At 42.0% G+C, this 25,104-nt stretch overlaps 1 protein-coding gene across 5 annotated transcripts in view; it reads right to left on the reverse strand.

The window, feature by feature from the left end:
• The window catches only part of RAPGEF4 (Rap guanine nucleotide exchange factor 4), a 225,534-nt gene that overhangs the window by 146,878 nt on the left and 53,552 nt on the right, over positions 1-25,104 (reverse strand). For 2 of the 5 annotated variants that reach the window (XM_006760617.2, XM_006760615.2), the window contains exon 1: positions 23,980-24,238. The exons of 2 other annotated variants lie outside the window; for them this stretch is intronic. The gene's annotated coding sequence lies outside the window, so the exon portion shown is untranslated. Of the gene's footprint in view, positions 1-13,113; positions 13,266-23,979; positions 24,239-25,104 lie in introns of those variants that run through there. One more of the 5 variants, XM_015561981.1, reaches the window with a different exon arrangement.

The raw sequence follows: 25,104 nt of genomic DNA on the forward strand, positions 1-25,104 counted from the left end.
CGCCCCCCATGTATGAAAAGGACAGGGAAAAGGAAGAAAAAATATAATTCCCAAATACTTTATAGTTAAAAATTCTATAATTCCTCCAACTGCTGTGTTTCTGCTTAACTGCATACTTTTCATGTACCGGATGAAATGCTGCCTATGAAAGATCAAATTCAAACACACAACACTCCAATATTCAAAAGTCACTTCTTGGTATCAGGCACCTGGGAGATGCACTGAAGATACAACTAAATAACGATGTAGAACCCCACCCTCTACAGCTCATACTCTAGTAGGAGATAAATGTAAAACCAGAAATTCTGATACAAAAAGCAATGATAAGTGCATCTGTACCAAGTGCCACGGGAGCTCAGAAGAGAAAAAAAGTACATTTGTGAAATTCAGAAGCTTTACAAAGGAGAGGAAAAACCAAGCAGGGACTTGAAAGTGTGAATGAGTTTTCTAAGCAGGAAAGGAAAGAATGGTGTTCCAGGCAGAAGGAACAGTATGTGCAAAGGCTCAGAGGCATAAAAAAGTTTGCTAATAGAGGAAATAATAGAGCAGTTGGTCACAGTTAATATAAAGGGTTTCCTAGAGCAGGGATCAATAATTTATATTTTCCTATAAAGGGAGAAAGAGCAAATATCTTTGTCTTTGGCAGGCCATTTAATCTCATCAAAGCTACTCACCTCTTCCATTATAACACAAAAGCAACCATAAGCAACATGAGAATACATGAGTGTGGCTGTGTTACAGTAAAACTTTATTTACAAAAACAGGCAGCAGTCTGGATTTCACCTACAGGCTGTAGTTTTATAACCCCTGTTCTAAACATGTGGGGTTTTTTATTGATTTTAGAGAGAGGAAGAGATAGAAGCATCAATGATGAGAGAGAATCATTGACTAGCTGCCTCCTGCACACCTCACACTGGAGATCAAGCTGCAACCCAGTAATCGAACCATTCATGGGTTGATGCTCAACCACTGAACCACACTGCCTGGGCTACAACCCCTGTTCTAGAACATTACAGGGGATAAGATTAAAAAGGCAAGTTAGAAACCAAATTGGATACATTTCTCTGGCATTACAGAGATGCTTAGGGAAATGTTACTTTTTTTTTAGTAAAAGAGTGATATGATAAAGTTTGCATGCTAAAAATGATAGCAGCATGGAGTATGTACATTTTTACATCCTGTATCATTAAAATAAAAGCATGATCTTTCTTTACTTCATTATACTCTGATATCCTAAAATTAGGTCCAGTTAGGGCATCCTGTTCCAAGAAAATATAAAAGTGGATTCTTTCTAACCATCTGGAAAATACATTGCATAGTACATTATGTCCCACTTGATCTGAACACCTGGTCAAAATAATAAAAGTAAAATCTTTACCTCTTTAGTAAAAGCATTACCTATAATACTAATAAACATCTAATAAACATTACAATGGAGGTAGGAATCTGAATTCTGCCTGATAAACAGCTATAAGAAGGTGGTACTACACACTTATTTGAAGGTCTGGAAATGTTTTACTTGCTATAAATAGCACTGCCACACACACATGCAAAATTCACAGGACAAGGGGCAAATAATAAGGAAAGAAGAAGAGCAACATTTGGAGAAACTTCATTCCAAGCTAGACAGTGAAAGAAATATGTATAATATACCTATTTTTATGGGGGATTGTTTTGGGTACCAAGTCCCAAGAGTGAGCAAGAGACTTTGCTCTTCAAGAGTTAGTTCAGAGTTTAGAGGAGGGGTCAGCAAAATTTTCTATAAAGGTCTAGAATTCATCCGTGGGCAAACCACGGCCCACGGGCCGGATCCGGCCCATTTGAAATGAATAAAACTAAAAAAAAAAAAAAAAAAGACTGTACCCTTTTATGTAATGATGTTTACTTTGAATTTATATTAGTTCACACAAACACTCCATCCATGCTTTTGTTCCGGCCCTCCGGTCCAGTTTAAGAACCCATTGTGGCCCTCGAGTCAAAAAGTTTGCCCACCCCTGCCTAGATAGTAAGTATTTGAGACTTTGCGAACTGTATGGTCTCTGTTGCAAGTACTCGATTCTGGTTGCAGCCCCGAAGCAGCCATAGATAATAAGTACATCAATGGCTGTGTTCCAATCACACTGTAATTGTTTGCAGATCCCTAGTCTGGAGAGAGACCTTAAGTACATCTTTGAAAATAACTTACATCATTGCAAATAATCAAAGCTTTATGAAGGAAGAGCACAGTCTAGGAGCCACACGTTTCATGACTGCAGTAAGTTGAAGGTCCCAGAGGCTCCTGCGAGGCTGAGGGTGAGGAGGAGGTAACCAAGGAGGGAAAGAACACCCCAGACCGAGGAAGAGTAGCGCAGGGAAGCAGAGACGTGGGGCGGAAGCAGGATGAGGAATGAAGAGAAGCCCTATGTGCAAGCATCTGGGAAACACGTTACAAAGTACATCTCAGATGCGGCTGAAGTGGGAAAGCAGCCAGGCCACTCAAGGGCGCTAAACTGAGGCAGGGACCTTGCCTTCTATTCCAAGGCAAGAGGAAACCATTTCAGGTTTGGAGCTCAGCAGCACTTGATCGATTTGCATTTCTAACAGACTCAGAGGTGTTGGTGGCAAGAGGCTGTGCAGGGAGAACAGTTGGGAACCTAAACAGGTGGGTCAGGAAAAAAATTGTCTTAGTTTAGCTTCTACTGGAAACAGACTCACAGACAAGGTCTGGGTTCAGAGAGAGTATATGGGGAGAACACACGTCATTAACAGGGAAGAGTGAGGCAAGGAAGAGAGAAAGACAATTATGGGACTACTACTGAGTGGATTACCGCTGCAGGCAACTGGGGCTCTGTACACCTGGGGCGTGAGGAGAACACACCTCAACACTGTCTCGCAGAGGGACGGCAGAGGCTGGGGTATTTATCCACTGACACTTGCCTCTCATCCATTGAACGTTGCCCTGGGAGCATCAGACCCCTGACACTTCTGAGCTGGCTCATCCTTTGGCTGTGAAGATCCCTCAGCACCAAGGAAAACCCTCAGGGGGAAGGAGACAGGCGCAGGGGGACAGGCCACTGAGCTACAGGTGAATTCAGAAATGGGCTAAGAATAAACGGAATTGGGCATCGACAGCTTTTGCTACAAATAACTTTTCAGTTTCACCAGAAAGTAGATACAGCAAGAAAAATACACATGATTTTCAAATTCTGGGTCTGGATTTCCTAAATAAATGTCTCCTTTTTAAAATCAAAGACTGAAGTCTGCTAAACTGAAGTATGTTTCATATGGATTTTTCTGACAAAATCAATAGCCTACGAAAGGGGCCGGGTTCAAAATATTTAACAGCCGAAACGGCAAAGGTCCGGACCATTAATCTTAACCTTAAAAACTCTTTCGGAGCACATGGGTGTGGCCCCGCTGAACACCAGCCCTGCCAGGTTTTCTAAAGATGGTTCTGGATATGGGAAGAATGGAGCAGGCATGGCTCGAAGGCCAGCACAGAATTTCCATGTGAGGAGGGATGTTTCTGGATCTGCTGCTGGGGAACGCATGAAGGAGAAAGTGCTGCCTGACACGGCCTGAGAAAGCCAGAGATGATCTAGGAGGAGTTCCTTCAATGAAGAGCGTATTTACTGGGCAAGCCCAGCACTGACAGTGCAAAAATTAGTCCGAGACAGGGACTCAGATCCCAGCGCATGAACACTATCAATTGACTGCAAACACAGATTTTCCAACCAATCTACCTCCCTGCTGCAAATGGGCAAGGAAAGTGCTGGTTATCCAAATTACAGCCCAAGGTCAACGTGAGATTAAGGTCTTGCATCTGAAGGGAAAATATTTCAGACCATTTTCATGGCTTCCAGCTTGGAGACACTGTTGTTGGACTGGCCTCCCAGCATGGGAGGCTTCATACATCTTAATGGCACCCTGCTGGCTCCCTGGTTATGGGGGGGAGTTAGATGGGTATAGTAGAATTTAAACACTGTGATCACAGATCACCATTGTCACAGAATTGCTGTGGTGGCAGTTTAGTTACTAGAAGAAGTCTAATCGATGAAGACAAAAATTGGTCTGGTTCCATAGTGGCTGTCCCAACTCTGCGAGTCCCATTTTTTTTCTCTGACCATATATATCAATCTCCTTCATTACTAAAAAAATGACTCTTGTGTGTGGTTTGTCCATTGCACTAACCTAAATACAAGTTAAGGACGGACTTGGACCTCTTGCCTCTTCCACACCATGGTTTTCATCTCATTTTCCCACTGCCTGATGACAAATTTGGTTTGGGCTCTGCCTGAGTGCCTTCTGTGGCATCAGTCCTCGGTCAGACACTGCTAACTAGAGTAGGCTTCCCTTAAAACCACCTTTTCCCAAACATCTCAGAGAGTAAAGCCATTTTCTGAGAGTAAATACCATTTCTTCACCAGGTATTTACCCAGCAGACTGGCTCTTCATGTCAGGCCTACTTCCCTTCCTCTTTCATATGGTTGACCCACGAACTGGTCTTTCCTTTGTCTTCATCCAGCATCTCTGCTACAAATGGTTTTTATCTCTTGGCAAAGCAAGTATAACCGCAAGGTCCTCAACGCTGAGTTAGCTTCTTTTTTTATACCTATCAAACATGCTGCGCACACATATTAAACACACAGCTTTCAGACCGGCCTAGTCCTGGTCTCATCGGGTGCTTGGCCATCGGCTACCCTGCCCCCACTCTGTTCTGCCCAATCTGTGGATAATCAGAGTTAACAAGTTTAACATTTAACACTACGACATGAGCAACCATTTGACTCAGAGCAACTTAAAAGCAGGAAAACGGCCTGATGCTCCTAATACCAGCACTACAGAATTATGGGATCTGGCATATGTCTTTCTAACAGTAGTTAACTGATGATGATGATGATGATGATGATGATGATGATGATGATATGACATTTGCTAGCACCTTACACTTTATAAAATCGCTTTCACATATTAGATCACTAAAAGTTTACTCAATCTTACAATACAGATAAAACAGATACCTTTATTTTCCCAAATAAAAACTGAGTCTCTGTGATGAAGGAACTTTCACAATGTTAAGTGACTCACACAGTTATAAATCAAAGGGCCAAGATATAAAACAGATCTTGAGATCCTAGAGCCCATATGCTTCCCTCATATCACATGGCCTTCTCCTTCTTCCTCTTCTGTGGCTTCTCAAAGTGTATTTTGAACTTCTTTCTGGTTGAAATTAAGCCTCCTTCTTCTTCAGAAACACAAATTGTAGTCTTAGACATCTCTCTAAAGTTCCTGCACTCCACTGAACAGCAGAGTTAAACAGGCCCTGAGCGGGACCCATTATCTCTAATGAAGGCAACACTGAGTCCAGACTCAAGCATCCCCGGGGTTAGCTAGCCCCAGAGGACATGGAACTGCAGAGGAATTCATTCCAAGTGGGTACCCACAGAGGTTTAAAGAGATTAGGAAATGAATATGAGGGAGAGAAAAACTGTTAGCTAAAACAAATCCAAAATCACAAAAAAGAACATTAACTAAATAATCTCTTAGCATTTCATAGTGTACACACCAGGGTAGAAGGTGAGTCCAGAAGTAAATTTAATATATTTAATTTGGAAAATTTAATGTAAATTTAGAAGAAAATACTAGATCTACTTAATTATTAATAGCCCCTATTAAAACCCATGAACACACTGCATTTGTATTTAATGCTTTTCCATCTGTATATACAAAAGAGCTTACTGGCAAAATCTATTAGGAAAAGAGATTTCTTCCCCTCTTAGTTCACTGACAACACAGGGTGGCCTTGCTCATGTCCCCACCTTCCTCCATCATAAATATAAGATATGTATGAAATGCATTAAATGGAGGTACTTCATTTAAAGGCCACTGATGAATGTCTCAGATAAGGCATGCACAGTATCCTCTCTCAACCCAAAACCAAGGAAGTACAATCAAACAAAAACACACACACACCTGCAAACATGTGTTGGAGTGATACTAATGCTAATAATAAATTTTAGCACTTTATAACAACAGAGCACTTTCACGTATATTGAACTATAGTATCTCATTTAAGCCCTAGTGTCAATTGAGAGCCTGTCTTTTTTTCCTTGGTAGAGAAGAAGAAATTAAGGAGCTGTCCCAGGACTTCAACCCACTAGCACGAGGCTGCTTCTTCTGTTTAGAGCAGTGGTTCTCAACCTTCCTAATGCCGCGACCCTTTAATACAGTTCCTCATGTTGTGGTGACCCCCAATTTCATTGTTACAAATTGAACATAATTAAAGCATAGTGATTAACCACAAAAACAATATGTAATTATATATGTGTTTTCCAATGGTCTTAGGCAACCCCTGTGTAAGGGTCGTTCGACCCGCAAAGGGATCACGGCCCACAGGTTGAGAACCACGGGTTTAGAGGAAGGGCTAAAAGCTCTAGCCCAGTCCAAGGACATTATGCTTAATCCAAGTTAAAACTAGAACAGAAAATAGAATAATGGAATATCGATGTCAATAGGAGATAATTCAACCAATACGGAAACTGCAAAAATCACTCACTTTATTCATTAAAGAGCTCATTAAGAACCTCATCAAGTCACTCTTACTGACACACAACTAAAACTTGGGTTGTCTGATTCCCAAGAGGACAGCGTCCTAGGAAAGAAAATAATAAAGGTAAGAGAAGGTACCAGAAGCAGGCCGTGGAGGGGAGTAAGAGCTGACAGCTGACCATTGGGAAAGTCAGGCAGAGCAGCTGGGGAACATGACAGCCGACCACACCTCTGCAAGCCCGGGCAGTATTCCCATGTTACTCACAGGGCAATAATGACTGCTCATGATGATGTTCCTCAGTTAAAGACAGTGATGCTTATTATATTGTTTTAGGAAATATAATCCATTTTTAAAAGGTATATTTCAAAATTAGTTAAGTAAGAAACGCTTTGGTGCTCAAAGGGGTATTCAGAAAATTTGAACAACTAGAATGAATCATATCTTGAAGGTTCTAGATAATCACAGTTAGTAATGAATAATGAATGAATTTGTCTCTATGCCAGATCCTGCTGTTAAAGCTTTGCATTAATTATCTCAGTGAATCCTAACAACCAGTCCAGGAGGTAACTAATTTTAATATCTCGGGAAATTGAGACATAGGGAGATTAAGGCACTTGCCCAAGTCACCAGCTAGTAAGGGAAGGTGTCAGAATTTGAACCATAGGCTGTTCACTCCAAAGCCAAAACACTGACCCAATTGGCCTTATAGCTAACATGTGACTGCACCAGTGTCTAACTGCTGTGCTTCTGGGTCTTTCTCTTATATCTAACCACAGGCATATCCTAGCTTTCAAATGTTCCTTTATAAATCAGTTGTTTGGAATTTCGACTTTATAGCATTTGCTCAACAGTCATTTCTTGAGCATCAACTGTGTGTCAGGCACTGTATTGGTGCTGGGGATACAGAGATGAACAGGACACGACTCCTGTCCTGAAGTAGCGACAGGGTAAAGAGGGAGGCCAACATATGAACAGTCACATATCATACAATGTGCACTTACGGGAGTTAACTCTGGTGTCAAGGAAGATGCAATGGCATGCCTAGTGGTTCGGTCCTAGAGAAGCACTTTACAGAGCGTGAGCTCTAATAAAATGAACAATAGCCCTGACCCCCACCCAAGTCTCCCTGAGCTTCCTTGAGCTCTAAGTCCACCAAAGCCCTGGGGGCAGCAGGGAGGAATGTGGACAGCAGGACCTAAGTAATAATTTGTTTACCCATCTGTAATGCTGGACTCTCCTATTCCAGTCACCAAGTGGGCCTGGCAGTCCTCCCCTCTCTTCAATCTGCTGGTAAGCGGCTGCCTTGGCCAGTCCTGCATAACACCCGCCTCATCCACAGGTATGTTTCCCGAAAAGTATGGAAAAAACCCTCTTTCCTGCTTCACTATATAAATAGGCCAACCACTTCCAAAATAAAAAAGGGAAAACTTCCATTACACCCACCTTTGGTTTCCTGAACAGTCTCCTTGGGAAGCCATTCAGGATGCTTTTCCCAGAAAACTTAGTTGCAACTTTTTCCTATTTTTATATATGTTTAATGAATTACACAAATGACACATTCTCATTATAAAAATTAAAAGGTCAGAATTATGCAGACTCCCTCAGCCCAATTCCTCTCCCCTCGCCTCCACTGTTAACAGTTTGTTATATGTAATTCCAGAACTTTGTGCATTTACTTACATATGTAATTATCTATATGGACTGATGGCTTTAGGTTCATTTAAAAAAAAATAATTGGAATCAGCTCTGGCCAGGTGGCTTGGTCAGTTGGAGCATCATCCCAGCGTACACCAAAAGGTTGTGGGTTTGATCCCCAGCCAGGGCTCATACAGGAAGCAGCTGATCAATGTTTCTCTCTCACATCGATGTTTCTCTCTCTTTTCCTCTCTCTACAATCAATAACAAAACATATCCTCAGGTGAGGATAAGTAAATAAATAAGTAAATAAAAATAAATGGAATCATATCAATATGTATTATCTTGCAGCTCCTTATTTTTTAATTAACAATATTGCTTAGTGATTTTTCCATATTATTACAAACAGATCTCCCTTAGCTTCTGAAACAGTTCCATTGTATTTCAAGCTACAGGTGAATTATAATTTATTTAACAAGTCCTCTACTGATGGACATTTCGAGTTTTCCCAATGGTTTCCTATTACAAACAATACTGAAAAGAAAACTCTGATATATATATATCTTTGTGAACATGTGTAAATGTTTTGGAGAATGACTATGTAGACTTGGAAATGTTTGTCCCAAATGCTATGTGTATTTTAAATTTTTATAGATGCCTCCAAGTCAGCTGCAAAATATGATTCATATTTGCACCCCTGCCAACAGTCTACGAGAATATCTATTTCACCACAGCCTCCCCAACACTTGATATTTGTCAATTATTTCCACTTTTTTCAATCTGATGAGTAAACACAGCATATCTACTTGTTTTAATTTATGTTTTTCTAACTACTGGCGACATTTATTGGCCATTTACATTACTTCTTCTTTCGTGAATTACCTGTACATAGAGTCTGCCTAGCTAGTGGACTTCCCTTGTTTATTAATAAGATACTTTCTTTACTTTCCTATTTTACAGGGGAATGGAACATGTAAGACTTCTCATCCAGATGATTCAAACTCGGATGTCAACCACAGGAATAATCACGCTGCAATCTGGAAAGTCGCCATGTGCCCCAGCTGTAGTCTTAGTCCTTCCTAAAAATGAACAGACTAAATATAGGTCTCCTGCAGTAGGCTCACAACTCATGTGGGCAAGAAAATGTCTTGAGGTCAGAGAAAAGATGAAAATATGAATGAGTCCCTCAGCAACCCCTCAGCATCACTTTGAGTGGGACAGAGAGAAAAAGAAAATGGTTGGGGGAGAAAACCTTGCCGACAGACAAAGAGGTTGGGTGGGAAGGACTTGGACAAAAATGATGGAGGAAACATAGCCGCAGCACCACTTTCCCATTTCTAGCTCTGTGTTACCACCTCTCTAACTGGGCTTTGTTTTTCACACAAGGTGAGCGCAGAATTAATTCACTAAAGTGCAAATTCTAATGCAGAGAGCACCAACTTCAATAATTTGTTCTAACAGATTCAAAGCCTGACGCCCACAGCGAATTAGTAATGCTGGCTGAGTCACGGAAGGGTCACAGACAAAGTTTCTCAGACTCTGTTTGCCTCTATTTTTAGGAATCATCCTCGAGAGAATGAGAAATAATGAGGATCTATTCCTATTGTAGAGTCGGTATGGATGGAATCACACGGCACCATCTTTTCAACAGTTAGATCCACGGCTCTCACTCACCGCAGAGGTCCCGCGTACCTAATGCTCTCCAGGGGCTTAACAAGCAGTACAGAAGGCAGGCCTTCCGCCCAGCGCCTGGCAGGGTGCTCCCCGGGGTGCGGGCAGCGAGGGCAGAGGGAGAGGTCAGTCCAGGATGTGTGAGGTGAGAAAAGGAGCCTGAAGAGCAAGGCTTGGCTGGAGCAGGGAGCAGCTCATTACCCAGGTCTTGGACTGGACTTTAAATAAACTCCTTTTTAAAAAAACTCATTGGCAAAAAAGGAGGAAATCATTATCTAAATCACTGTATCTGTATATATCTTCAGTTTGTGCTGAATGATTACGTGTTATGGTTGGATTAGGAAAGAGGGGAGAGCCGCTGAAAGGTCAAGGAGGAAACGCGTGGAGCTGTTCTAATATTTTCTACAAAATACAGCCCACGACTATGCCAAGGGTGTGCTGGATGTGAGAGCCGAGATGTCTTGACTTCCAAAGCATTCTCTAACAACATCTCTTATATTTTAATCATAATCTTAAATGCACTTGTACGCACACACAGAGAGACCCTCTGAATCAAGGTTTCGTTAAGACACATGAGAATATTTCAAGACAAAATGAAAACAGGCTGAATCTTGGAAAGGGTTCTTAGGACTCTCCCAATGCTGAGTCTTAAATACCAGCCATCTTTTTTTGTTTGGCTATATTGAATATGCAACCAGAGACACACTGTACTCACTGTGAGAGAACTTCTGCACCTGGTATTCAATGATTTACACTCTCTCCTCTAAAGGAGCGCCGTCAATTAAAGAGCCCAATTTCCCTCGCCTGAGCTGGTGGTGTACTATAACAATCAATTGTATCTGACTAATGCATGCCAGTAATGCACATTCAATAAATGTGTTCTAGTCAGTCTGAACTGTGCAGATGGGAGCCTGAGTGAGGTGGGGTTCGCAACACCACTGCTGCTTGTGAAGCTGGAAGGAAAAGCCAGTATGAGCTCAGCTTTTCATACTCTCAGACAAGATTTCAAAACCACAGCATGTAGCTCATGGTAAAGGGAGGGCTTGTTTGGGGAAACAACAGCTTTTCCGAACTTGTGCAGGAAGCAGGATGGCACCAGAACTCCCGTCATTGTCAAATAGTATATGCCACCAGAGCTTGGCAACTAGCAGGCTACCCAGTTGGCTTGAAAAATTTCCATCCTAAAAGTTGTAAATTCTAAAAATAGGCATAACAATGCTGCTAGATTATTCACCAGAAGTCACATATTTTTAAAAAGAATACTAACATGGCACATAGACTCCTCTGAAGAGTTTGTTAACAGATGCTAAAAGTACCAGTAAAAATCATTAAAAATTAACAAGTGCCTTTGATAGAAATAGGTTGAAGCAATCTGATAGTCTACACACTAAAGGGAAATAGTTGAACCCAGTAAAGAATGAAGCAAATTTAGAAACTGAGATACCATTTAGAAACTAAATGTAGGTACTTTACTTATTCAGTTTTCACAGAAATTTGATTTATTTGAGATAGAGAAGTTCTATTGTCTTTTACTACCATGTCAAAGGCAGGTGATGTATCATGAGAAGAATGCTGGGCGGAGCATCAGAAGGAGACTTGAACCTGGGCTCCGCCACTTCCCTGCTGTGTGACTCGAAGCAAGTTGATTCACTTTTCTGAGCCTTTATTCATAAAATCAGAAACAGGACAATAGCCAACTGCCATCCAGCACTATTGGCATGGCTCAGGAGTTAGAGCATCCAACAGGCCTCACACCAAAGGGTCACAGGTTCGATTCCCGGTCCAGGGCATGTACCTGGGTTGCAGGTTCAATCCCCAGCCCTGGAGTGCATTCAGGAGGCAACCAATTGATATGTCTCTCTCAAATTGACGTTTCCCTCTCTCTCCTCTCTCTCTCTCTTCCTCTCCCTCCTCCCTTTTACTCTCTCTAAACGTATCAATGGAAAAAATATCCTCAGGGGAGGACTAACAACAACAAAAAAAGGTAAACTGGAAAGTGTTTATATCCTGGCCAGTGTGGCTCAATTGGGAGGATCATCATCCCATGCACCAGAAGGTTACAGATTCAATTCCCAGTCACAGCACATACCTAGGTTGCAGGTTCAGTCCCCAGTCGGGTCACATACAGGAGGCAACAATCGATATATCTCTCTCATATCAATGTCTCTCTCTCTCATCAATAAAAATAATAGTAATAAAACAAAAAAGAAAGTGTCTAGAATATAGTAGATTCTCAATACATTTTTAAATTTTGAAATGTTTTGAAAAGATTCTTAATACATTTTTTAATTTGAAGGATATACCCTATTTTAATATATATTTGCCTTGAATGTTCATTTGTTTCAATAATGTTGTCATCTCAAAATATTGTTGCAATTCCCCTTCAGAATTGCCTTCAATTTCCTCTCTTTGTCAAAATCTATAATGCCCTTTTTAGTGAGGTCTAAGGAATGGGGACTTTCTTCCCATTTTACAATCGAAAGCACAGGCGCAGAGGGGTTAAGTGATATAGCCAAAAATATAAAAATGGGTCAGAGCTGAGATAAATCACTGAGACTTGGGGCCTTGCCCTGCACTCCACTCCACCTCACCCTGGACTCTGTGACGCATTTCTCTGAATTCTTGGAAAGAAATTTTCTATGATTGCCACATCTCACTTGAGTCAGCTCTCTCATCAGCAGACAGCATGCCAGCACCCATCAAACCACTCTGCTGAGAGCTTCTGCACCTCAAAAGTCGGGGGAATGCTGCTCCCGAGGGAGCAGCATTCTGAGCCCATTCTGAAGTCACCGCAGTAAGAGAAGTCTTGATATTCATGCCCCTCGTTCCTGCCTGATTAGCAGGGTTTCAGATACGATACAGTCTGGCTGGCTAATGAGGGAGCCCTACAGGGAGAAGTGCCTGTCTCCTTTCTCCCTCTAGAAAACATGTGACTGCCTGTGAATTAGAAGCAGTGGGCCACCAGGAAAGCCACACGTAAGAAAGTTTTCTAAATCTTAAGGCAGGCAAGTGGGGTTTCGTTTTCTTAATTCTAATAGAAATAAATATACAAGTTTTATATCAAATTTTAAAACTGAGTTAAAGGTGCTATGCTTCTTTTCAAAACATTTCAAAACCGATTCTCAAGCTACTGGTTTGACTAACATAATCCCGAGTCTACACTCATGTAGACGGCTTTACATAGGATTCTTTAGAAAATCAAATATCAACTAATCAACAGGATAAAATCATAAAGTCATTTTAGGAATAAGAAAGAGCATGAAGAGAAATAACCTCACCGGGCTACATCCATGTGTACAGCAGCCGATGGCTGGTGATGTTCAGGGCCATTCTAAGACATTCCACAGCAACTGAAATGAGCCATTACCACCGGTAATTAATGATACGGGTTTCAGAACTATGTTCCTGGAGCCATAGCCCCATCTTGGGGCTCGTCCGCAAGGTTGTGGCCTTTCCAAAACAGGAACAGGAAAGCAAATCCTGACATAAACCGGTGCTGGCTACAGCTGCTTAAGAGGGATAAGAAGCTTAAAGGTGGAGTTGGCATGTTTTCCCTCCACCATGAAGATAAAAGTCTCCACAACTTTATTTAAACCCTCATTTCAGAAAAAGACATGACGGACAGCTTCTCAAATCTGAGAACTGGTCTGGCAATAGATAGATATAGATATGGATATGGATATGGATATGGATATGGATATGGATATAAACATATACAGACATAGACATATATAGATACAGATACAGATATAGATAGATATATAATACTATAATATATCTATAAGATGTTATATAGATAGTATATAGATATATAGATATATTATATAGATATAATATTATATTACTTATATAATATCTTATATAATATCATCCTATATAAAAAAGCCTAATATGCAAATCGACTATGGGGAGTGGGCCTAAGCCATCATCCCCTGAGGGCTCCTGGATGGCAAGAGGGTGTCGGTTGGGCTGAGGGACCACCCTCCCTCTCCAGTGCACAAATTTTCATGCACCGGGCCTCTAGTATAGCTGTATAAGATACATCTTAGCCAAAACCGGTTTGGCTCAGTGGACAGAGCGTCGGCCTGCAGACTGAAAGGTCCCAGGTTCGATTCCGGTCAAGGGCATGTACCAGGGTTCCGGGCACATCCCCAGTAGGAGATGTGCAGGAGGCAGCTGATCGATGTTTCTCTCTCATCAATGTTTCTAACTCTCTATCTCTCTCCCTTCCTCTCTGTAAAAAATCAATAACAATATATTATTAAAAAAAGATACATCTTATATAATATCTTATAGATGTACAAGATATGCATACATCTTATATGTATATGTTTTTATCACATACATATATGTGACACAGTATATACAGGGTGATGATGTAAAGCCATAGTAGGGGCTTGGAAATCAGTGCAGTCAGATACGCTCAATCCATCAGCTGAGTAGGCTGCAGGCAAAAGCACAAGTAACTGTACAGTGGTGAGATTAGCAGAGGGAAGTAGGGTCATGAGAGAGGGAAATAGGACTAAGGAATGAAGAGGTGACGAGGGCAATGCAGTACCTAGGGTAAGAGTTGCCAGCACTGCTCCTAGTTTGAGCGGAACACTCCTTAGGCGTCTCCAACTATTAAGCAGCTATGATCCCTATTGCATTGTCTCCACGAAGAGTACTAGTAATAATATCTACAGCTCACATAAAAAGACATTCTACAGCCCTGACTGGTGACTCAGTTGGCTGGAACATGTCCTGTGCATCAAAACAGTTGCAGGTCTGATTCCAGTCAAGGCACTTACCTAGGTTGCTGGTTCGATCCCCAGTTTGGGGCGTACATGGAGGCAACTGGTCAATGTTTCTCGGTCACATCAATGTTTCTCTCTCTCTTCTTTCCTCTCTCTCTCTAAAAGTCAATGAAAATATATCCTCAGGTGAAAAAGACATTTTACATGCATATTTCATATTTTACATTGTCTAAGTTCAGAGTTCCGGAATTCAATTTAGATATCAGATACAATCCCTCCCCTCCAGATGTCTCCGTCAGACCAAGCTGGTGAACAAATGAATGCCCATTCAATAACAGAAATATAATTACATCAGGCTGAAAGTATGAGATCGTCATTTTGTAGTTCAAAAGTGTTGAATATCAGCAATTTTGCATGTTTCAACTTAATAAAAAATTACCAAAATGCAGGGAGGGACCAAATGATTTAAAGATTGAGTGACAAATTGAAGGCTGCATCTTGTTGCTTTGAGTACACTCCCTACCCCCATATTCCACACACAACCACAGGGGTGAAGATATCTAAGTATCAGGAACAAATCCTCCATGATTTTCAGCACACAAAATCTAGTCTAACTCCATTCAATATGTTGGACTTCCTTTGCTTTCTACTATGTTCCTCAAAAAACACAGGTATAAAGTGGCCCTGGGCGGCCAGAACCCCCATGTGCAGCACTGGGCGGCGGGACCCCCGTGTGTGGTACTGGGGGGCGGGACCCTTGTGTGTGGCCCTGGGCGGTCAGAACCCCCTTGTGCGGTCCTGGGCGGCGGGGCTTGGTGGCACAATCGGCCTGAGGAAGCCGTATTCTTGCAGGGGCTGCTGGGGACCCAATCAGAGACACAAACATGCAGGCCAGCCACCTTGGTGCTGGGGCCTGATCGAAGACACAGATCCGCAGCCCCAAGCCCTGCCATCAAGGTGCTGGGGCTGCTGGGGGTATCAAAGATACAAACTCGCAGGCCCGGCACCCAGCAGACCCAAGGCCAGCCACCATGGTGCTGGGGCTGCTGGAGGCCGGATGAGAGACACAACACCCAGGAGGGCCCGGCACCCAGCAGACCCAAGCCCTGCCACGATGGCGCTGGGGCTGCTGGGGCCAGATCAGAGGCACAAACCCACAGGGGGGCCCTGAACCCAGAAGCACCAAGCCCCGCCACCACAGTGCTGGGGGCAGGATCGGAGATACAAACCCAGGGGGTAGGGGGACCGGCAAACAGGAGCCCCAAAGCCCACCACCTTGGCGCTGGGGCTGCTGAGGGCAGGATCAGAGACACAAACCCTGTGAGCCCTGCACAGGACGGGTGCTCTGCTCCAGGCGAAGTGCTTTCCCTCCAACCCAGCTCTCCCTGGGAGTCCAGCGTGGAGGGCGCTCTCCCTGGGAACACGGAAGGAAAACTGGACTATAGAAACGGACATCACCATGTTCTTAGTCTTGTTCTGCTGAAGAACCCCTCCCTGCTCCCGGCCAGATGGGCAGAGTCATCTCACATAGGCTTAATGAGATTATCTATATAATAAAAGCCTAAGCGACCATTTCAACTGAATGACCAGAACGACCGGTAGCTATGATGCGCACTGACCACTAGAGGCAGATGCTCAATGCAGGAGCTGCCACAAAGGGGGAGTGCTCCTCAGCCAGAAGCCGGGCTCACTGCTGGCGAGTACAGCGGCAGTGGCAAGAGCCTCTCGAGCCTTCGTGGCAGCGCTAAGGAGCAGCAAGCCAAGCGGTAGGAAGCAGCAAGCAGGTGGGCGGTAAGGAGGGAGGGGTCCTGGACTGCGAGAGGGCACAGGCCAGGCTAAGGGACCCCCCACCCATCCCCAGAGGCTTGCCCCGATGACAGTGACCAGCGCCCTTCCTTGGTCTGGTGCCTCCGCTCACCTGCTCCACCATCATGCCACGGCCAATACCTGCCATGTTCCATGCTCTGCCACCTGCTGCTGATACCCGCCATGTTCCATGTGCACCCCCTGGTGGTCAGCACACATCACAGCAACCGGTTGTTTGGTTGGTTGTTCTGCCGTTTGGTCTATTTGCATATTAGGGTTATATATAGAGATAGATATGGACACAGACAATAGAGTGATGAAGGCCTGGGAGGGGCAGGTGCAGGGTGGAGGGGGTCAATGGGAAACAAACAAACACAGGGAACAGCTGTAATACTTTCAATAATAAATACATTTTAGAAAAAGAATTTATCAAGGCTACACGCTTGGTTTTATTCATTTCCATGATAAATTTTCTACTTAAATAGAACTTAATTGTTTATGAAGGACTTTCCCTTCTCATCTTGTTTAGGCCTCCTAATAACCCCACAAGGTAAGGATTAGTAGTCACACTTTACAGAAAAGGAAATGAATCATTCTAGAGGTTCACTCAGAGGGGAGGAAAGCCAGTTTTTTTGTTTTTTTGTTTTTATTTAACCTTTGGATTGTGATCAAGATTCTGGCTGGCTTCAGATTCTGGACCACAACGCTCATTAAGCACCTACAGGATGCCAGGCCTTTGCTTGGGTGCTTGTCCTTGAGTCCCTTTACGTCTTTTGGGAAACACTTTAGCATGAAGCCAAGCCTTTCCTAAAGCTTAGGAGTCATGATATTCTTTTCAATCAAAAGAAGATACCTCTATTTTAAGAAAAAAAATCACCTGAAGGGCTGTTCCTCTTCACTTAGGCCCCTCTACTTAAGCTTCCAGGTGTCGGTCATGTTAACAAATGAGTAACAAGGATGACATCTAGGTGTGTCACTTAAATGTCCGTGTGTAACCCCACGTTGAAGAAGCATTTGGGGGATTTTATAAACAAAGGCACCTCCTGTTTTCTCTACAGTACATGACTCAAACAAAGAGAAATTTCCTTTTCCACAAAAGCTATGGACAATATAAAGTGACAATACTGAGCTCTTGGGTTCATGAGAGTGCCTTTTGAAGATGCTTTCCTGGGTGTACACTTTACCGTCATCAGAAGTCTGTCTTGCTCGCTGCTCTGAAGACGACTGTGCCCATAATAATGCCTGGCACACAGTAGGAGTCAATAAATGAACAAAAACAAGCAAATGAATAAAACTTAAAGGGACACAGAGTAACAAGCTAATCCCTCTAAGAATGAGGATGATCTCAAAGAACAAAGATCCTATAACCTCTCCTCACACCTGGAAAAAAAAATTAGTTGCCTAAACTATGAGCTGGGGACCACTGTGTTTGTTATGCTTCAAAAATGATCAAATAAATTGAGGGTCTTACTTTTATGCTATGAGCTGCGGTTGATTAGGGGCAGGATAGTGTAGCCTCTGTCTTATTCACACTTAGAACCAGCTTTCAACTGTTGTATGGATTCGGCAATAAGTTTCTCCAGCCATCTACCCTCCCATTTCTGAACAAACATCAGGAATTCCTGTGGAGAATCACGGCTAGTTCTAAAGGCAAAATGACACACTTGTTCAGGTCTCGGGAAGAACTGCCATCCTTACCAGTGGGCCAGGATGGCCTGAATACCACACGACTCATTTCGCAACCTTACAAAACGTTGCTGGAAGCAGTAAGTGGTGGAGACAGGTTGCCTATCTCAGTAGCACCCCATGCCACTCCACTGTAGAGGGAGCTGAGGCTGCTGATGGATTTGCCTCAACACGAGCATTTTGGGAAGACTGCGTCAACAGGTCTTTCCTTCGGCACTGCTCCAGGTGTGACTTCATAAAAACGTATCATTGGGCCATCACTGAATTTCAGAATTTCAAGTTGTTGTTTTTAAAGCTCAAAGCACTTCCTATGTTCTCCTTCTAGGAGAGGAAAAACTGCAGAACCTGACGTAGTTGAGAAGAAAATGGAACTATAACTCAGTCCTCTGACTTAACAAGGTCAGCTCCAGATAAACAGCTGTCTCTCTTGTTGGATCTCCATGCAAGAGGCACTTTTAAAGAAGGTAGGAGCACAATGAACAGGAGAGTTATACACAAGGCTCTTCTCCCTGAGAGGTTCCTCTGCCCCTACATTTTCTCTTATTAAAACTTGGAATAAAAAAGTAGAGACGGTCTGTGCCACGGAAGAACATGCTGTGATGCAGTCCACTCTAACTCTACAAAATGAAATATAAGACGGGTATTTTCCAAAAGCACTGGGAAGTCAAAACAAATTTTGAGTTCTCTGTGGATTGCAAATAAACCTTGAAGCAAAGGTCTTTCTTTCAGATAAGCACTATCATTAAGGATAGGAGTGGTGTGAGTAATATTGATCAAAAAAACATTTAATTCATGCTTTTATTATTCCAGAGACTGATTACTAGGCTGCCGTTTTGTTAGGTGGTCCAATAATCTGTTCATTTGGTTCCAATCTGTTCAAAATGCAATTGCATGCCTGGGTGAGAGGGGCTCAACAACTAAAGCATGTCACACCTCCTCTAGTTTCTCTGTCATTGATTAATAGTTAAAATTTGATTTAATTTAGGTCTGACACGATTTGAATACATGAAACACATTCCACTTTCTTTTTCTTGTGGAAGTTCAAAATATATTCTATATGCATCAACAAAAATGGTTTTAGGGATTTTAAGTAAGCAATATATGTATTTTTCTGACCCAAATCACTACGTGCTCTGAGATCAGTTCCCCTCTTGGTCTTGGTTGACCCCTCAAAAAACGTTCAGTAAAGGTTTCTGAAGTCAGATTTGATTTTCACTGTGTTGACTTGCCCTCAAGGCATACGACTGTATTCAGGTTGTGAGGTTAATAGATTTGGTGGCAGAAAATTGAAATCTTGGCATGGTAAGAGGTGGCAGGGGGGGGGGGTGGCAGAACTGTATTAGGAGAGCACCTAAGGATTGCTGAGCTATATTGAGGAGTATAACTGAGACTGGAGGTCATAAATTTATCACATCATCAACTTGGACAGTGGTACCATGTTCTCTAGCAGTGCTTAGCTGTCTAGTTGAAGGCGGGAGAAAGCGCAGGATTGGATTGATTAAGAGTTGGTGTCTGGCCTGGTAAGTGCCAAGGGCAGACATAGATCTGCTTTGTTCATTTCTAAGTATCTAAAATGACCATGCCTGACAAATAGAAATCTCTCAATAACTCTTTATTAAATGGATGAATGAGAGAACTGAAAGTCTTGGTAAGAGGGTGGTTGAAATGACAGGCCATGGTATCCAAACTCTATAGGGAAGGAAATGAAGATAACAGAGGGCTAAAAGAGGAAAATAAGAGGACCAAATGTTCTTAGGGGGTTGCCTAGGTCTGCCAGTCACATGAGTGGCATCAGCTACTCAAGAATCAACTTCACTGACTAAGCACCCCCTGGTGGCCGATCCAAGGAGTTATTAGGCCCAATATTCTCTCTTATTTCTTATTCCTCAAGAGCAATGCCCCTTCTTATGTATTCCTGTCTTTAACGTTCAGAACTCTTATTTCCCTTCATGCTATATGTTTCTCTCATCCTTGAAACCTGCTCTCTTTTCTCTCTCTTTTGACTTTTGCCCTATCTACCTTAGGTATCTCTCTCTCCCACTTTTCCCCTCATTCTCATTCCCTTTTCTTTCCAATCTGTGAAAACAGTCCTGGTCATGGCAGTTTTCATTACAGGCAAAATTAAAATTCACAATATGCCTGAAATAAGAACAAGGAAATCCTTACACTTCAAAATTTAAAAATGCAAAGTCTTGTCAAGTCAGTGAAAGTAGATGCAAATTTTAAAGCTGCTATAGACAACACCATCTTATAATTAATCAGTATTTCCCCAAGCACTAGAATTCAAAACACTTTCCATTCTTGTGGTGATTGCTTATATTTTAATTATTAACACAGAAAGTCCTTTCGCTATTAATTTTTTATTGCAAATGTACATGACTTCCACTATAGAATGAGTTGAGTAGACTTTTAAAAATATATTTACAACTTGGTTCCTATAAAGGATTCGTAAATGAGCTTCTGGATCACAACCCATTTGCTAGTTGGAGGTTTGATCTAGTTTTGATTCCTGCTTGAATTTCCTGAAAAACCCCAGTAAGTTATTTAAGGAATAATAGCCACCAAACTTTCTGACAAGTCATAATAACCGTCAAGCAGTCATCTTTTGGCTCCCATCTCCTCTTTAAAACAAAGCTATTTTGAGAATTTCTGTTCCTCATGCTCTTTTTCTTCCCAACCCTGACACTATTTGTATCCCTCAGTGGTATTTTTTTTTAACTCAGGAAAACTTAAATAAGCTCCAAGATTGCAGAAGAGCCTTATTATTTGATTATTATGGGTCTTGTCTGGGAAAAACTCCAAACTCAGATTTGCTATTTTAAGCAATTCCTTTGAATTCTCACTCTATTGTCAACAAGTCTTATATTATTGGTTTATTATTGATTTATTTTCTTTCCCTTTACATAAGTTAATGAGGCACTCCAATTTCCTCTTCTCTCTTCTTATGCTTTCTTAGTTTGTAAGTCCCTGAACATAACTATATTATGTTAGCTTTTGGGGTTTTGGAGAACACACACACAAGCCCCGGCACACAAATCATACCTTCTATTATCACAAACCCATCATCTTCTCCCTCAGCACCATGACTATTTATCCTTTATAATCTTTCTTCTTCTTCACCCTATTTTAATATAATCAGCTGCCACATTCTTTCAATTTCCCCTTTAAAACATACTTTGGATCCATCCCTTTCTCCGTGTTCCCATTGGCACCATCCTATCTCAGGTCATATTCTCATCGAAGTTTCTGTTATCTTCTCCTAGACAACACCCCTGCTCATCCTCCCCCTGCTCCCACTCCCAAGGCCCCTCTACACACTCAATCCACAGGGTAAATTATCCCCCTTATCTCCTATGAGTGCAGGGAAGCACCTCCTATGCATTTAGGTACCACTCCTTTAATTCTCACAATTCTACATAATGAGGTTACTTTCTTCATTTCACACACGAGGACACTGGCTCTCCCACAGGTTACGTATTTTGTCCAGAATCACCTAACTTTGAAGTGTTTGCATCACTGCTCCTGAAAAGCGAATAATCATCTGTGTTGTAAATAAATAAATAAATAAAGCACTTGCATAAAACAGATTTGATATTTAATCTCTTTAAAATCAAGGAACTAGCTAGACTTTCAATTAAGGCTAATGCTTTTTCAAGAGATGGATTTATACAAGAGAAGTGTAAATCCAAGTGTCTGCTCTCAAAGAATTTATAATCTAGTTGGTTAGAACATGGATATAGAAAGAACATAGAACATAGTATGTGCTACATAAATACTTGCTCAAGCCTGGACCAGGGAATGGAAGGAGGGTCCTTGCTACTTTCTCATCCTGGCTTGCCACTAATTGTATTGTTTAGTCATAAGATGCTTCTTAATATAAAACGCTCTCTCTGGCACTTCCTCCTGACCCAGTCCCAAAGACTATCAGAACAATACACGTTAGGAAAAAAAAGATGTTCAGATTACTGGGCTGCCTTCCAACCCACAGTCCTATTTACTTTTTGCTAACTACAAGATGATTGTTGCTGGTATTATTATGGGATTTTTCCATATGTCCTTTAGTCGGGACAGTGATGACCCAATGCAGCCTTTTAATGTACTCTGGTCTCCTGCCAGCTTACCTCATTCTCCAACTTTGTCTTTGGTTTTTTATTTTTATGATTATTCAAACTTCCCATTGCCTAATCAATACCTCATTTGGCCACTGCTGCTGTTGACTAAATACCTCGACAAAAACTCCTTGGAAAGGGTCTATTTTTGCTGGCAATGGGCTCATTTGAAACAAGTTCTTGCTACGTTCATCATTTTGGCAAACAAGGACAAGTTCAAGGAAATTAGAGGCCAAACTTGACAGAGCACTGGGTGCAGCTGCTGGCCCAGCTGTGCAATGATTCTCAACTGGTCCATTACCTCCAAAACTCAACTATTCAGCACAGCCTTCCCTAGTCCAGCACCCCTGTCGGTCGAACATATTTGGCAACAGCCATTATTTCAGAAATGAGTGCTCATGTATATTTATAGCAAATCGCATGCCTGCTCTATCAACAATTAAAGAGATTAGGATGCAGCAGACATCATCCTCTAATTAGGACAAGATGAAGACACAGCATATAGGACGCTGCTGTTCGGTCAAGGTTTATCCTCTTCTACCAAGTCTGCCATGCTGCTTCGCTCAGCCAAACATCCACTCTCTCTGGGGCCACCTGCTCCTGGGAGAGCATTCACTTCCTGTGTCTGTTTGATGGGATTCTCATTCAGGGGATTCTGTTTGCAATGGACACTTCATGTTTCCCCTCTCCCCCTCCCTCCCTCAAACCACATTATAGGCTCCATGGACTGTTATATGACTTGTTTTGAAATAACGTGGACAGCACCGTGTGGCCACTAATATCATTCAGTTACCCCCTTCCCCTGGAGCCTCGGAGCATGTTATGTGCTCACACATATGTAGGTTCTCCTTTGAACAAAAGCCTGAACTCAGCGTTGGGGCCATAAATTCCATCTCGCCTTGCTCTTGCCCATGCATTATTTAAGCAATCTTCTAGGTGAGCCTGCACGAGAATTCCCTCAGAGTAACAATCAGCGGGCGCTCTGCTCACTGCTCTGACGGGAGATGTAGGCTCTCTGAGAGAGTGCCACCCATTCAGTCTCAATAATGAAATGTGATAATCTAATTTGGTAAAAATAAACTGTGAAATCAGAGATTTGAGGCAAAAACTTTAAAGATGTAATTCAGACGAGCAATCAATGCGTATTCAGTTTTTGTACCGTCTCAGCTTTCTCCCTGTGCAGATGCTTAAGTGATGCTAAATTAAATAATTGACAAATTTTTAAAACTGCTGGAAATTACCATCTGTACTTAATTTTGGAATATAAAAAGGCCCATAGAAAACATCCTTTATGATTATTTTGTCTAATAACAGATATGAAACAATACAAACATCCCAGTCGTAAAATATAATGTGTTTCGAGCAGTCTGGCTTACATATTCAAACACAGTTTTTCAAAACAAAAGACCACAAGGAGGAGTGAAATACTGGGCTACCAACATGCTTTTCTAAATGAATGGCAAAAGAAATGAGTTTTTAGTTTAAAATCTACCCCTCTGACCCTCACCTCCCCACATAACAAAACAACAACAACAACAACAACAGAAAAACAAAACTCGGACACAGGCAGTCCTGTAGACATTAATGATCACCATCACTTTCCCACAGTGCCCCCCTGGATAAACACTCGGCTAGCCTGTCCTCTGTCAGAGCACTTTTATTAGGTTGGTATGCCATTTATACAAAATGAAGCCCACGACTGTAAATAAACATGCTTGAAGCTTCCACTGAAAACACAGAAAGAGAAACAAGCTCCCTGTGTGGAAACACACTGGGAAACATGTGAATAAAACCAGCTGAAACTTACACCAGACACTTCTCCCTGGTCCAGCACGGCAGGAGCCCCAAAGGTACATTCTAGGATATTTTAATCCACGTTCTGCTCTTCTCACTGATGGGACTACTCAGGCACATGGTCAAGTTGCAATCAGCTACTCCCTCAGTGATGTATGAGAGCTGGGCTGATTTATCTGGTCTTCCTGCAGCATATTAGCACTAATGTTTCTGCGTATGCATCCTACCTTTCTCTAGCCGTAGCCCCGGCTTTATCATTGGTGATCTAAATTAAAGAGCCAGTGAACAGAGCAGGGTTGTTGTCCCCCACCCCTCCCTGTTTTCCATGAAACAATCGCCAGGCAGTCATTCCCAGACAAGGATTCCACTGTTTATTCTAGGGAGCCTCCCCTTCAATATCCCATTGAGACTGGAAGTTAGTCGCAAAAAGATAGGTCCAGCGAGACGGCCTCAGTTCAAAGGTCTATTTATGATTTATTCTCTAAAATGGTACAGATGGCCTCGGGAAATACTAGAGAGAGCTGTCACTTGCCAGTTTTTCAGCCCAGAATACAGAATTGACACTATTTACAAAAACAGAGCAACCTGATATTCCACTTAGTGCCCAGAGTACAGTGCACCTTTCGGTGGCTTTTTTTCCTAAGAAATATCTTCCTTTTATTTACCCAGGTTTATTTTACCTATGCAAGTTCAAATGCTTATTTTAATGAGGAGTATGTGTGCTGTGATTTACCAAGTTGTACACAAGAAGCATAAAATCCCATTCCTATAAAAATATCAGTTCAACAAATCATTATTAACCTTGTAACCTTCTATCAACAAACAGGAGCCAAAGGGGGAGGAAAGGGATATATTTAATTCCGGAGTTGTCAATTCCTTTCTTTAAGATATGTTTAAATTTTTCTCCATCTCCACAGATGTTTGGGAAGAGGAAACGTATCAGTATATTTTCATATGAAAGTTTGTAATTTCTTAAAAATGTTGCTGTCTTAGTAGTATCTCAATACTTTTAACTCAAATTTCCAGACTATTGAAATAAATTAGGGGTTTTTTCTCACTTTAAACAAAAGAACTTTTTAACAGCTGTTAAGCAACAGAATTTGGGGAGTAATAAAGTATAACAGCTTCATCTCTATTT

The sequence above is a fragment of the Myotis davidii genome, unplaced genomic scaffold (assembly GCF_000327345.1).
Source record: "Myotis davidii unplaced genomic scaffold, ASM32734v1 scaffold370, whole genome shotgun sequence".
Lineage (NCBI taxonomy): Eukaryota > Metazoa > Chordata > Mammalia > Chiroptera > Vespertilionidae > Myotis > Myotis davidii.